Genomic DNA, 16887 nt, shown 5'->3' with positions numbered 1-16887 from the left:
TGCACTATAGACCCCACCCATCACCTCTTCTACCTGACACAGTTCTACCTGCACTATAGACCCCACCTATCACCTCTTCTACCTGACACAGTTCTACCTGCACTATAGACCACACCTATCACCTCTTCTACCTGACACAGTTCTACCTGCACTATAGACCACACCTATCACCTCTTCTACCTGACACAGTTCTACCTGCACTATAGACCCCACCCATCACCTCTTCTACCTGACACAGTTCTACCTGCACTATAGACCCCACCTATCACCTCTTCTACCTGACACAGTTCTACCTGCACTATAGACCACACCTATCACCTCTTCTACCTGACACAGTTCTACCTGCACTATAGACCCCACCTATCACCTCTTCTACCTGACACAGTTCTACCTGCACTATAGACCCCACCCATCACCTCTTCTACCTGACACAGATCTACCTGCACTATAGACCCCACCTATCACCTCTTCTACCTGACACAGTTCTACCTGCACTATAGACCACACCTATCACCTCTTCTACCTGACACAGTTCTACCTGCACTATAGACCCCACCTATCACCTCTTCTACCTGACACAGTTCTACCTGCACTATAGACCCCACCCATCACCTCTTCTACCTGACACAGATCTACCTGCACTATAGACCCCACCTATCACCTCTTCTACCTGACACAGTTCTACCTGCACTATAGACCCCACCCATCACCTCTTCTACCTGACACAGTTCTACCTGCACTATAGACCCCACCCATCACCTCTTCTACCTGACACAGATCTACCTGCACTATAGACCCCACCTATCACCTCTTCTACCTGACACAGTTCTACCTGCACTATAGACCCCACCTATCACCTCTTCTACCTGACACAGTTCTACCCATCACCTCTTCTACCTGACACAGTTCTACCTGCACTATAGACCCCACCCATCACCTCTTCTACCAGACACAGATCTACCTGCACTATAGACCCCACCTATCACCTCTTCTACCTGACACAGTTCTACCTGCACTATAGACCCCACCTATCACCTCTTCTACCTGACACAGATCTACCCATCACCTCTTCTACCTGACACAGTTCTACCTGCACTATAGACCCCACCCATCACCTCTTCTACCTGACACAGATCTACCTGCACTATAGACCCCACCTATCACCTCTTCTACCTGACACAGTTCTACCTGCACTATAGACCCCACCTATCACCTCTTCTACCTGACACAGTTCTACCTGCACTATAGACCCCACCTATCACCTCTTCTACCTGACACAGTTCTACCTGCACTATAGACCCCACCTATCACCTCTTCTACCTGACACAGTTCTACCCATCACCTCTTCTACCTGACACAGTTCTACCTGCACTATAGACCCCACCCATCACCTCTTCTACCAGACACAGATCTACCTGCACTATAGACCCCACCTATCACCTCTTCTACCTGACACAGTTCTACCTGCACTATAGACCCCACCTATCACCTCTTCTACCTGACACAGTTCTACCCATCACCTCTTCTACCTGACACAGTTCTACCTGCACTATAGACCCCACCCATCACCTCTTCTACCTGACACAGATCTACCTGCACTATAGACCCCACCTATCACCTCTTCTACCTGACACAGTTCTACCTGCACTATAGACCCCACCTATCACCTCTTCTACCTGACACAGTTCTACCTGCACTATAGACCCCACCTATCACCTCTTCTACCTGACACAGTTCTACCTGCACTATAGACCCCACCTATCACCTCTTCTACCTGACACAGTTCTACCTGCACTTTAGACCCCACCCATCACCTCTTCTACCTGACACAGTTCTACCTGCACTATAGACCCCACCCATCACCTCTTCTACCTGACACAGTTCTACCTGCACTTTAGACCCCACCCATCACCTCTTCTACCTGACACAGTTCTACCTGCACTATAGACCCCACCCATCACCTCTACTACCTGACACAGTTCTACCTGCACTATAGACCCCACCTATCACCTCTTCTACCTGACACAGTTCTACCTGCACTATAGACCCCACCTATCACCTCTTCTACCAGACACAGTTCTACCTATCACCTCTTCTACCTGACACAGTTCTACCTGCACTATAGACCCCACCCATCACCTCTTCTACCTGACACAGTTCTACCTATCACCTCTTCTACCTGACACAGTTCTACCTGCACTATAGACCCCACCCATCACCTCTTCTACCAGACACAGTTCTACCTGCACTATAGACCCCACCCATCACCTCTTCTACCTGACACAGTTCTACCTATCACCTCTTCTACCTGACACAGTTCTACCTATCACCTCTTCTACCTGACACAGTTCTACCCATCACCTCTTCTACCTGACACAGTTCTACCTGCACTATAGACCCCACCCATCACCTCTTCTACCTGACACAGTTCTACCTGCACTATAGACCACACCTATCACCTCTTCTACCTGACACAGTTCTACCTGCACTATAGACCCCACCCATCACCTCTTCTACCTGACACAGTTCTACCTGCACTATAGACCACACCTATCACCTCTTCTACCTGACACAGTTCTACCTGCACTATAGACCCCACCTATCACCTCTTCTACCTGACACAGTTCTACCTGCACTATAGACCCCACCCATCACCTCTTCTACCTGACACAGTTCTACCTATCACCTCTTCTACCTGACACAGTTCTACCTGCACTATAGACCCCACCCATCACCTCTTCTACCAGACACAGTTCTACCTGCACTATAGACCCCACCCATCACCTCTTCTACCTGACACAGTTCTACCTATCACCTCTTCTACCTGACACAGTTCTACCTATCACCTCTTCTACCTGACACAGTTCTACCCATCACCTCTTCTACCTGACACAGTTCTACCTGCACTATAGACCCCACCCATCACCTCTTCTACCTGACACAGTTCTACCTGCACTATAGACCACACCTATCACCTCTTCTACCTGACACAGTTCTACCTGCACTATAGACCCCACCCATCACCTCTTCTACCTGACACAGTTCTACCTGCACTATAGACCACACCTATCACCTCTTCTACCTGACACAGTTCTACCTGCACTATAGACCCCACCTATCACCTCTTCTACCTGACACAGTTCTACCTGCACTATAGACCCCACCCATCACCTCTTCTACCTGACACAGTTCTACCTGCACTATAGACCACACCTATCACCTCTTCTACCTGACACAGTTCTACCTGCACTATAGACCACACCTATCACCTCTTCTACCTGACACAGTTCTACCTGCACTATAGACCCCACCTATCACTTCTTCTACCTGACACAGTTCTACCTGCACTATAGACCACACCTATCACCTCTTCTACCTGTCACAGTTCTACCTGCACTATAGACCCCACCCATCACCTCTTCTACCTGACACAGTTCTACCTGCACTATAGACCCCACCTATCACCTCTTCTACCTGACACAGTTCTACCTGCACTATAGACCACACCTATCACCTCTTCTACCTGACACAGTTCTACCTGTACTATAGACCACACCTATCACCTCTTCTACCTGACACAGTTCTACCTGCACTATAGACCCCACCTATCACCTCTTCTACCTGACACAGTTCTACCTGCACTATAGACCCCACCCATCACCTCTTCTACCTGACACAGTTCTACCTGCACTATAGACCACACCTATCACCTCTTCTACCTGACACAGTTCTACCTGCACTATAGACCACACCTATCACCTCTTCTACCTGACACAGTTCTACCTGCACTATAGACCCCACCTATCACCTCTTCTACCTGACACAGTTCTACCTGCACTATAGACCACACCTATCACCTCTTCTACCTGACACAGTTCTACCTGCACTATAGACCCCACCCATCACCTCTTCTACCTGACACAGTTCTACCTGCACTATAGACCCCACCTATCACCTCTTCTACCTGACACAGTTCTACCTGCACTATAGACCACACCTATCACCTCTTCTACCTGACACAGTTCTACCTGCACTATAGACCACACCTATCACCTCTTCTACCTGACACAGTTCTACCTGCACTATAGACCCCACCCATCACCTCTTCTACCTGACACAGTTCTACCTGCACTATAGACCCCACCTATCACCTCTTCTACCTGACACAGTTCTACCTGCACTATAGACCACACCTATCACCTCTTCTACCTGACACAGTTCTACCTGCACTATAGACCCCACCTATCACCTCTTCTACCTGACACAGTTCTACCTGCACTATAGACCCCACCCATCACCTCTTCTACCTGACACAGATCTACCTGCACTATAGACCCCACCTATCACCTCTTCTACCTGACACAGTTCTACCTGCACTATAGACCACACCTATCACCTCTTCTACCTGACACAGTTCTACCTGCACTATAGACCCCACCTATCACCTCTTCTACCTGACACAGTTCTACCTGCACTATAGACCCCACCCATCACCTCTTCTACCTGACACAGATCTACCTGCACTATAGACCCCACCTATCACCTCTTCTACCTGACACAGTTCTACCTGCACTATAGACCCCACCCATCACCTCTTCTACCTGACACAGTTCTACCTGCACTATAGACCCCACCCATCACCTCTTCTACCTGACACAGATCTACCTGCACTATAGACCCCACCTATCACGTCTTCTACCTGACACAGATCTACCTATCACCTCTTCTACCTGACACAGTTCTACCTGCACTATAGACCCCACCTATCACCTCTTCTACCTGACACAGTTCTACCCATCACCTCTTCTACCTGACACAGTTCTACCTGCACTATAGACCCCACCCATCACCTCTTCTACCAGACACAGATCTACCTGCACTATAGACCCCACCTATCACCTCTTCTACCTGACACAGTTCTACCTGCACTATAGACCCCACCTATCACCTCTTCTACCTGACACAGTTCTACCCATCACCTCTTCTACCTGACACAGTTCTACCTGCACTATAGACCCCACCCATCACCTCTTCTACCTGACACAGATCTACCTGCACTATAGACCCCACCTATCACCTCTTCTACCTGACACAGTTCTACCTGCACTATAGACCCCACCTATCACCTCTTCTACCTGACACAGTTCTACCTGCACTATAGACCCCACCTATCACCTCTTCTACCTGACACAGTTCTACCTGCACTATAGACCCCACCTATCACCTCTTCTACCTGACACAGTTCTACCCATCACCTCTTCTACCTGACACAGTTCTACCTGCACTATAGACCCCACCCATCACCTCTTCTACCAGACACAGATCTACCTGCACTATAGACCCCACCTATCACCTCTTCTACCTGACACAGTTCTACCTGCACTATAGACCCCACCCATCACCTCTTCTACCTGACACAGTTCTACCTGCACTATAGACCCCACCCATCACCTCTTCTACCTGACACAGATCTACCTGCACGATAGACCCCACCTATCACCTCTTCTACCTGACACAGTTCTACCTGCACGATAGACCCCATCTATCACCTCTTCTACCTGACACAGATCTACCTATCACCTCTTCTACCTGACACAGTTCTACCTGCACTATAGACCCCACCCATCACCTCTTCTACCTGACACAGTTCTACCTGCACTATAGACCCCACCCATCACCTCTTCTACCTGACACAGATCTACCTGCACGATAGACCCCACCTATCACCTCTTCTACCTGACACAGTTCTACCTGCACGATAGACCCCACCTATCACCTCTTCTACCTGACACAGATCTACCTATCACCTCTTCTACCTGACACAGTTCTACCTGCACTATAGACCCCACCCATCACCTCTTCTACCAGACACAGTTCTACCTGCACTATAGACCCCACCTATCACCTCTTCTACCTGACACAGTTCTACCTATCACCTCTTCTACCTGACACAGTTCTACCTGCACTATAGACCCCACCCATCACCTCTTCTACCTGACACAGTTCTACCTGCACTATAGACCCCACCTATCACCTCTTCTACCTGACACAGTTCTACCTGCACTATAGACCCCACCCATCACCTCTTCTACCTGACACAGTTCTACCTGCACTATAGACCCCACCTATCACCTCTTCTACCTGACACAGTTCTACCTGCACTATAGACCCCACCCATCACCTCTTCTACCTGACACAGTTCTACCTGCACGATAGACCCCACCTATCACCTCTTCTACCTGACACAGATCTACCTATCACCTCTTCTACCTGAAACAGTTCTACCTGCACTTTAGACCCCACCCATCACCTCTTCTACCTGACACAGTTCTACCTGCACTTTAGACCCCACCCATCACCTCTTCTACCTGACACAGTTCTACCTGCACTATAGACCCCACCCATCACCTCTACTACCTGACACAGTTCTACCTGCACTATAGACCCCACCTATCACCTCTTCTACCTGACACAGTTCTACCTGCACTATAGACCACACCTATCACCTCTTCTACCTGACACAGTTCTACCTGCACTATAGACCCCACCTATCACCTCTTCTACCTGACACAGTTCTACCTGCACTATAGACCCCACCCATCACCTCTTCTACCTGACACAGTTCTACCTGCACGATAGACCCCACCCATCACCTCTTCTACCTGACACAGTTCTACCTGCACTATAGACCCCACCTATCACCTCTTCTACCTGACACAGTTCTACCTGCACTATAGACCCCACCTATCACCTCTTCTACCTGACACAGTTCTACCTGCACTATAGACCCCACCTATCACCTCTTCTACCTGACACAGTTCTACCTGCACTATAGACCCCACCTATCACCTCTTCTACCTGACACAGTTCTACCTGCACTATAGACCCCACCTATCACCTCTTCTACCTGACACAGTTCTACCTGCACTATAGACCCCACCTATCACCTCTTCTACCTGACACAGTTCTACCCATCACCTCTTCTACCTGACACAGTTCTACCTGCACTATAGACCCCACCCATCACCTCTTCTACCAGACACAGATCTACCTGCACTATAGACCCCACCTATCACCTCTTCTACCTGACACAGTTCTACCTGCACTATAGACCCCACCCATCACCTCTTCTACCTGACACAGTTCTACCTGCACTATAGACCCCACCCATCACCTCTTCTACCTGACACAGATCTACCTGCACGATAGACCCCACCTATCACCTCTTCTACCTGACACAGTTCTACCTGCACGATAGACCCCACCTATCACCTCTTCTACCTGACACAGATCTACCTATCACCTCTTCTACCTGACACAGTTCTACCTGCACTATAGACCCCACCCATCACCTCTTCTACCTGACACAGTTCTACCTGCACTATAGACCCCACCCATCACCTCTTCTACCTGACACAGATCTACCTGCACGATAGACCCCACCTATCACCTCTTCTACCTGACACAGTTCTACCTGCACGATAGACCCCACCTATCACCTCTTCTACCTGACACAGATCTACCTATCACCTCTTCTACCTGACACAGTTCTACCTGCACTATAGACCCCACCCATCACCTCTTCTACCAGACACAGTTCTACCTGCACTATAGACCCCACCTATCACCTCTTCTACCTGACACAGTTCTACCTATCACCTCTTCTACCTGACACAGTTCTACCTGCACTATAGACCCCACCCATCACCTCTTCTACCTGACACAGTTCTACCTGCACTATAGACCCCACCTATCACCTCTTCTACCTGACACAGTTCTACCTGCACTATAGACCCCACCCATCACCTCTTCTACCTGACACAGTTCTACCTGCACTATAGACCCCACCTATCACCTCTTCTACCTGACACAGTTCTACCTGCACTATAGACCCCACCCATCACCTCTTCTACCTGACACAGTTCTACCTGCACGATAGACCCCACCTATCACCTCTTCTACCTGACACAGATCTACCTATCACCTCTTCTACCTGACACAGTTCTACCTGCACTTTAGACCCCACCCATCACCTCTTCTACCTGACACAGTTCTACCTGCACTTTAGACCCCACCCATCACCTCTTCTACCTGACACAGTTCTACCTGCACTATAGACCCCACCCATCACCTCTACTACCTGACACAGTTCTACCTGCACTATAGACCCCACCTATCACCTCTTCTACCTGACACAGTTCTACCTGCACTATAGACCACACCTATCACCTCTTCTACCTGACACAGTTCTACCTGCACTATAGACCCCACCCATCACCTCTTCTACCTGACACAGTTCTACCTGCACTATAGACCCCACCTATCACCTCTTCTACCTGACACAGTTCTACCTGCACTATAGACCACACCTATCACCTCTTCTACCTGACACAGTTCTACCTGCACTATAGACCACACCTATCACCTCTTCTACCTGACACAGTTCTACCTGCACTATAGACCCCACCCATCACCTCTTCTACCTGACACAGTTCTACCTGCACTATAGACCCCACCTATCACCTCTTCTACCTGACACAGTTCTACCTGCACTATAGACCACACCTATCACCTCTTCTACCTGACACAGTTCTACCTGCACTATAGACCCCACCTATCACCTCTTCTACCTGACACAGTTCTACCTGCACTATAGACCCCACCCATCACCTCTTCTACCTGACACAGATCTACCTGCACTATAGACCCCACCTATCACCTCTTCTACCTGACACAGTTCTACCTGCACTATAGACCACACCTATCACCTCTTCTACCTGACACAGTTCTACCTGCACTATAGACCCCACCTATCACCTCTTCTACCTGACACAGTTCTACCTGCACTATAGACCCCACCCATCACCTCTTCTACCTGACACAGATCTACCTGCACTATAGACCCCACCTATCACCTCTTCTACCTGACACAGTTCTACCTGCACTATAGACCCCACCCATCACCTCTTCTACCTGACACAGTTCTACCTGCACTATAGACCCCACCCATCACCTCTTCTACCTGACACAGATCTACCTGCACTATAGACCCCACCTATCACGTCTTCTACCTGACACAGTTCTACCTGCACTATAGACCCCACCTATCACCTCTTCTACCTGACACAGTTCTACCCATCACCTCTTCTACCTGACACAGTTCTACCTGCACTATAGACCCCACCCATCACCTCTTCTACCAGACACAGATCTACCTGCACTATAGACCCCACCTATCACCTCTTCTACCTGACACAGTTCTACCTGCACTATAGACCCCACCTATCACCTCTTCTACCTGACACAGTTCTACCCATCACCTCTTCTACCTGACACAGTTCTACCTGCACTATAGACCCCACCCATCACCTCTTCTACCTGACACAGATCTACCTGCACTATAGACCCCACCTATCACCTCTTCTACCTGACACAGTTCTACCTGCACTATAGACCCCACCTATCACCTCTTCTACCTGACACAGTTCTACCTGCACTATAGACCCCACCTATCACCTCTTCTACCTGACACAGTTCTACCTGCACTATAGACCCCACCTATCACCTCTTCTACCTGACACAGTTCTACCCATCACCTCTTCTACCTGACACAGTTCTACCTGCACTATAGACCCCACCCATCACCTCTTCTACCAGACACAGATCTACCTGCACTATAGACCCCACCTATCACCTCTTCTACCTGACACAGTTCTACCTGCACTATAGACCCCACCCATCACCTCTTCTACCTGACACAGTTCTACCTGCACTATAGACCCCACCCATCACCTCTTCTACCTGACACAGATCTACCTGCACGATAGACCCCACCTATCACCTCTTCTACCTGACACAGTTCTACCTGCACGATAGACCCCACCTATCACCTCTTCTACCTGACACAGATCTACCTATCACCTCTTCTACCTGACACAGTTCTACCTGCACTATAGACCCCACCCATCACCTCTTCTACCTGACACAGTTCTACCTGCACTATAGACCCCACCCATCACCTCTTCTACCTGACACAGATCTACCTGCACGATAGACCCCACCTATCACCTCTTCTACCTGACACAGTTCTACCTGCACGATAGACCCCACCTATCACCTCTTCTACCTGACACAGATCTACCTATCACCTCTTCTACCTGACACAGTTCTACCTGCACTATAGACCCCACCCATCACCTCTTCTACCAGACACAGTTCTACCTGCACTATAGACCCCACCTATCACCTCTTCTACCTGACACAGTTCTACCTATCACCTCTTCTACCTGACACAGTTCTACCTGCACTATAGACCCCACCCATCACCTCTTCTACCTGACACAGTTCTACCTGCACTATAGACCCCACCTATCACCTCTTCTACCTGACACAGTTCTACCTGCACTATAGACCCCACCCATCACCTCTTCTACCTGACACAGTTCTACCTGCACTATAGACCCCACCTATCACCTCTTCTACCTGACACAGTTCTACCTGCACTATAGACCCCACCCATCACCTCTTCTACCTGACACAGTTCTACCTGCACGATAGACCCCACCTATCACCTCTTCTACCTGACACAGATCTACCTATCACCTCTTCTACCTGACACAGTTCTACCTGCACTTTAGACCCCACCCATCACCTCTTCTACCTGACACAGTTCTACCTGCACTTTAGACCCCACCCATCACCTCTTCTACCTGACACAGTTCTACCTGCACTATAGACCCCACCCATCACCTCTACTACCTGACACAGTTCTACCTGCACTATAGACCCCACCCATCACCTCTTCTACCAGACACCGTTTTGTTCTCCAGCCCTGCCTCCTCCTACCTCCTTGTTCTCCAGCCCTGCCTCCTCCTACCTCCCTGTTCTCCTGCCCTGCCTCCTCCTACCTCCCTGTTATCCTGCTCTGCCTCCTCCTACCTCCTTGTTCTCCAGCCCTGCCTCCTCCTACCTCCTTGTTCTCCAGCCCTGCCTCCTCCTACCTCCCTGTTCTCCAGCCCTGCCTCCTCCTACCTCCTTGTTCTCCAGCCCTGCCTCCTCCTACCTCCCTGTTCTCCAGCCCTGCCTCCTCCTACCTCCCTGTTCTCCAGCCCTGCCTCCACCTACCTCCCTGTTCTCCAGCCCTGCCTCCTCCTACCTCCCTGTTCTCCAGCCCTGCCTCCACCTACCTCCCTGTTCTCCAGCTCTGCCTCCTCCTACCTCCTTGTTCTCCAGCCCTGCCTCCACCTACCTCCCTGTTCTCCAGCCCTGCCTCCTCCTACCTCCTTGTTCTCCAGCCCTGCCTCCTCCTACCTCCCTGTTCTCCAGCTCTGCCTCCTCCTACCTCCCTGTTCTCCAGCCCTGCCTCCTCCTACCTCCCTGTTCTCCAGCTCTGCCTCCTCCTACCTCCTTGTTCTCCAGCCCTGCCTCCTCCTACCTCCCTGTTCTCCAGCTCTGCCTCCTCCTACCTCCCTGTTCTCCAGCCCTGCCTCCTCCTACCTCCTTGTTCTCCAGCCCTGCCTCCACCTACCTCCCTGTTCTCCAGCCCTGCCTCCTCCTACCTCCTTGTTCTCCAGCCCTGCCTCCTCCTACCTCCCTGTTCTCCAGCCCTGCCTCCTCCTACCTCCTTGTTCTCCAGCCCTGCCTCCTCCTACCTCCCTGTTCTCCAGCCCTGCCTCCTCCTACCTCCTTGTTCTCCAGCCCTGCCTCCTCCTACCTCCCTGTTCTCCAGCCCTGCCTCCTCCTACCTCCCTGTTCTCCTCCTCTGCCTCCACCTACCTCCCTGTTCTCCAGCTCTGCCTCCTCCTTCCTCCCTGTTCTCCTCCTCTGCCTCCTCCTACCTCCCTGTTCTCCAGCCCTGCCTCCTCCTACCTCCTTGTTCTCCAGCTCTGCCTCCCCCTACCTCCCTGTTCTCCAGCCCTGCCTCCTCCTACCTCCCGGTTCTCCAGCCCTGCCTCCTCCTACCTCCCTGTTATCCTGCTCTGGCTCCCCCTACCTCCCTGTTCTCCTCCTCTGCCTCCTCTGCCTCCTCCTACCTCCCTGTTCTCCAGCCCTGCCTCCTCCTACCTCCTTGTTCTCCAGCCCTGCCTCCTCCTACCTCCCTGTTCTCCAGCCCTGCCTCCTCCTACCTCCTTGTTCTCCAGCCCTGCCTCCTCCTACCTCCCGGTTCTCCAGCCCTGCCTCCTCCTACCTCCCGGTTCTCCTCCTCTGCCTCCTCCTACCTCCTTGTTCTCCAGCCCTGCCTCCTCCTACCTCCCTGTTCTCCAGCCCTGCCTCCTCCTACCTCCCTGTTATCCTGCTCTGCCTCCTCCTACCTCCCTGTTCTCCAGCCCTGCCTCCTCCTACCTCCTTGTTCTCCAGCCCTGCCTCCTCCTACCTCCCTGTTCTCCAGCCCTGCCTCCTCCTACCTCCTTGTTCTCCAGCCCTGCCTCCTCCTACCTCCCGGTTCTCCAGCCCTGCCTCCTCCTACCTCCCTCTTCTCCAGCTCTGCCTCCTCCTTCCTCCCTGTTCTCCTCCTCTGCCTCCTCCTACCTCCCTGTTCTCCTGCCCTGCCTCCTCCTACCTCCCTGTTCTCCTCCTCTGCCTCCTCCTACCTCCCGGTTCTCCAGCCCTGCCTCCTCCTACCTCCCTGTTATCCTGCTCTGCCTCCTCCTACCTCCCTGTTCTCCAGCCCTGCCTCCTCCTACCTCCTTGTTCTCCAGCCCTGCCTCCTCCTACCTCCTTGTTCTCCAGCCCTGCCTCCTCCTACCTCCCTGTTATCCTGCTCTGCCTCCTCCTACCTCCTTGTTCTCCAGCCCTGCCTCCTCCTACCTCCTTGTTCTCCAGCCCTGCCTCCTCCTACCTCCCGGTTCTCCTGCTCTGCCTCCTCTGCCTCCTCCTACCTCCCTGTTCTCCTCCTCTGCCTCCTCTGCCTCCTCCTACCTCCCTGTTCTCCAGCCCTGCCTCCTCTGCCTCCTCTTCCTCCCTGTTCTCCAGTCCTGCCTCCTCTGCCTCCTCTTCCTCCCTGTTCTCCAGCCCCTGCCTCCTCTGCCTCCTCTTCCTCCCTGTTCTCCAGCCCCTGCCTCCTCTGCCTCCTCTTCCTCCCTGTTCTCCAGCCCCTGCCTCCTCTGCCTCCTCTGCCTCCTCTTCCTCCCTGTTCTCCAGCCCCTGCCTCCTCTGCCTCCTCCTACCTCCCTGTTCTCCAGCCTCTGCCTCCTCTGCCTCCTCCTACCTCCCTGTTCTCCTGCCCTGTCTCCTCCTACCTCCCGGTTCTCCTGCTCTGCCTCCTCTGCCTCCTCCTACCTCCCTGTTCTCCTGCCCTGTCTCCTCCTACCTCCCGGTTCTCCTGCTCTGCCTCCTCTGCCTCCTCCTACCTCCCTGTTCTCCAGCCCTGCCTCCTCTTACCTCCCTGTTCTCCAGCCCCTGCCTCCTCTGCCTCCTCCTACCTCCCTGTTCTCCAGCCCCTGCCTCCCTGTACCACCCTGTTCTCCAGCCCCTGCCTCCTCCAATCAGATGTAGTGTTGAGTGTCTGTTTCTCCTCCCATAATGTGTTCTTTGTCTCAGGGAGACAGCCAGGAGTAGTTGAGACCCACAGAGGAATGTGTTGTGTATCGTAGTAGATCTATCTCTAGTTGATGATTTCTGCTGCTATCAGGTGAGTCTGCGTTGTTGACGACAGCTGTGTCAGAGGAGAGGAATTTATGTCTGAGGGTTTCAAGTTTAGTCAGTGGGTCTGGAAATGGTGTGTTATTATGAGAGGTGGTAGAACAGTAGAACAGAAGAGGACAGTAGAACAGTAGAACAGAACAGAAGAGAACAGTAGGACAGTAGAACAGTTGAACAGAACAGAAGAGGACAGTAGGACATTAGAACAGAACAGTAGAGAACAGTAGAACAGTAGAACAGAACAGTAGAGAACAGTAGAACAGTAGAACAGTAGAACAGTAGAACAGAACAGAAGAGGACAGTAGGACAGTAGAACAGAACAGAAGAGAACAGTAGAACAGTAGAACAGAACAGTAGAACAGAACAGAAGAGGACAGTAGAACAGAACAGAAGAGAACAGTAGGACATTAGAACAGAACAGTAGAGAACAGAACAGTAGAGAACAGTAGGACAGTAGAACAGAACAGGACAGTAGAACAGAACAGAAGAGAACAGTAGGACATTAGAACAGTAGAACAGAACAGAAGAGGACAGTAGGACATTAGAACAGAACAGTAGAGAACAGTAGAACAGTAGAACAGTAGAACAGAACAGTAGAGAACAGTAGAACAGTAGAACAGAACAGAACAGTAGAACAGTAGAACAGTAGAACAGTAGAACAGAACAGAAGAGGACAGTAGGACAGTAGAACAGAACAGAAGAGAACAGTAGAACAGTAGAACAGAACAGTAGAACAGAACAGAAGAGGACAGTAGAACAGAACAGAAGAGAACAGTAGGACATTAGAACAGAACAGTAGAGAACAGAACAGTAGAGAACAGTAGGACATTAGAACAGAACAGTAGAGAACAGAACAGTAGAACAGAACAGTAGGACAGTAGAACAGAACAGTAGAGAACAGAACAGTAGAGAACAGTAGGACATTAGAACAGTAGAACAGAACAGAAGAGGACAGTAGAACAGAACAGAAGAGAACAGTAGGACATTAGAACAGTAGAACAGAACAGAAGAGGACAGTAGAACAGAACAGAAGAGAACAGTAGGACATTAGAACAGTAGAACAGAACAGGACAGGTGTGTGTTTGTTGCACTGATAGGGAATAGGGTGTCATGTAGTGAATTAGATAGGGAATAGGGTGTCATGTAGTGCACTATATAGGGAATAGGGTGTCATGTAGTGAATTAGATAGGGAATAGGGTGTCATGTAGTGCACTATATAGGGAATAGGGTGTCGTGTAGTGAATTAGATAGGGAATAGGGTATCATGTAGTGAATTAGATAGGGAATAGGGTGTCATGTAGTGAATTAGACAGGGAATAGGGTGTCATGTAGTGAATTAGATAGGGAATAGGGTGTCGTGTAGTGAATTAGATAGGGAATAGGGTGTCATGTAGTGAATTAGATAGGGAATAGGGTGTCATGTAGTGCACTATATAGGGAATAGGGTGTCATGTAGTGCACTATATAGGGATTAGGGTGTCATATAGTGCACTAGAAAGGGAATAGGGTGCCATTTGGGACAGAGCCCTGTGGTGGCCTGACTGTGGTGTGTCTGTCTGTCCGTCCATCCTTTTGTATCTGTCTGTCTGTCTGTCTGTCTGTCTGTCTGTCTGTCTGTCTGTCTGTCTGTCTGTCTGTCTGTCATTACGTATATGTCTGTCTGTCTGTCTGCCTGTCTGTCTGTCTGTCTGTCTGTCTGTCTGTCTGTCTGTCTGTCTGTCTGTCTGTCTCTGTCTGTCTCTGTCTGTCTCTGTCTGTCTGTGTTTGTCTCTGTCTGTCTGTGTTTGTCTCTGTCTGTCTGTGTTTGTCTCTGTCTGTCTGTCATTATGTATCTGTCTGTCTGTCTCTGTCTGTTTGTGTCTTTCTGTCCGTCCGTCCGTCTGTCCTTATGTATCTTTCTGTCTGTGTCTTCATGTCTATCTCTGTCTGTCCTTATGTATCTGTCTGTCTGTCTGTCTGTCTGTCTGTCTGTCTGTCTGTCTGCCTGCCTGCCTGTCTGTCTGTCTGTCTGTCTGTCTGTCTGTCTGTCTGTCTGTCTGCCTGTGTGTCTGTGTCTGTAAGTCTATCTGTAAGTCTATCTGTAACAGATCAAGTATTAACAGAACCAGGTCATATAGAGTTATAAACCAATGACAGTAGTTCAAAGTGTTCACTCTGTTTCACCCCAGTAGACATTAACCCTCGTAGCTGTCAGGCTGACCATCAGGAGAGTTGGTACAGTGAGTCTGCTTCACCCCAGTAGACATTAACCCTCGTAGCTGTCAGGCTGACCATCAGGAGAGTTGTTACAGTGTGTCTGCTTCACCCCAGTAGACATTAACCCTCGTAGCTGTCAGGCTGACCATCAGGAGAGTTGTTACAGTGTGTCTGCTTCACCCCAGTAGACATTAACCCTCGTAGCTGTCAGGCTGACCATCAGGAGAGTTATTAAAGTGTGTGTGTTGTGTGTAGACATTAACCCTCGTAGCTGTCAGGCTGACCATCAGGAGAGTTGTTACAGTGTGTCTGCTTCACCCCAGTAGACATTAACCCTCGTAGCTGTCAGGCTGACCATCAGGAGAGTTGTTACAGTGTGTCTGCTTCACCCCAGTAGACATTAACCCTCGTAGCTGTCAGGCTGACCATCAGGAGAGTTGTTACAGTGTGTCTGCTTCACCCCAGTAGACATTAACCCTCGTAGCTGTCAGGCTGACCATCAGGAGAGTTGTTACAGTGTGTCTGCTTCACCCCAGTAGACATTAACCCTCGTAGCTGTCAGGCTGACCATCAGGAGAGTTGTTACAGTGTGTCTGCTTCACCCCAGTAGACATTAACCCTCGTAGCTGTCAGGCTGGCCATCAGGAGAGTTGTTACAGTGTGTCTGCTTCACCCCAGTAGACATTAACCCTCGTAGCTGTCAGGCTGACCATCAGGAGAGTTGTTACAGTGTGTGTGTGTTGTGTGTAGACATTAACCCTCGTAGCTGTCAGGCTGACCATCAGGAGAGTTGTTACAGTGTGTCTGCTTCACCCCAGTAGACATTAACCCTCGTAGCTGTCAGGCTGACCATCAGGAGAGTTGTTACAGTGTGTCTGCTTCACCCCAGTAGACATTAACCCTCGTAGCTGTCAGGCTGACCATCAGGAGAGTTGTTACAGTGTGTCTGCTTCACCCCAGTAGACATTAACCCTCGTAGCTGTCAGGCTGACCATCAGGAGAGTTGTTACAGTGTGTCTGCTTCACCCCAGTAGACATTAACCCTCGTA

At 50.7% G+C, this 16887-nt stretch overlaps 2 protein-coding genes across 4 annotated transcripts in view; both read left to right on the top strand.

Annotated features, from left to right (window-relative positions):
* The window catches only part of LOC129839162 (b(0,+)-type amino acid transporter 1-like), a 350362-nt gene that overhangs the window by 273883 nt on the left and 59592 nt on the right, over positions 1-16887 (top strand). The gene's annotated exons all lie outside the window — the stretch shown is intronic.
* LOC129839159 (b(0,+)-type amino acid transporter 1-like) overlaps positions 1-16887 on the top strand; it is a 98920-nt gene that overhangs the window by 22441 nt on the left and 59592 nt on the right. For 2 of the 3 annotated variants that reach the window (XM_055906443.1, XM_055906442.1), the window contains exon 1: positions 13522-13630. The exons of the other annotated variant lie outside the window; for it this stretch is intronic. The gene's annotated coding sequence lies outside the window, so the exon portion shown is untranslated. Of the gene's footprint in view, positions 1-13521; positions 13631-16887 lie in introns of those variants that run through there. 3 annotated transcript variants of the gene reach the window in all.

The sequence above is a fragment of the Salvelinus fontinalis genome, chromosome 40 (genome assembly GCF_029448725.1).
Source record: "Salvelinus fontinalis isolate EN_2023a chromosome 40, ASM2944872v1, whole genome shotgun sequence".
NCBI classification, from domain to species: Eukaryota; Metazoa; Chordata; class Actinopteri; order Salmoniformes; family Salmonidae; genus Salvelinus; species Salvelinus fontinalis.
Note: the sequence above shows the minus strand (reverse complement) of the source record. Positions and strands in the feature narration are given on the sequence as shown.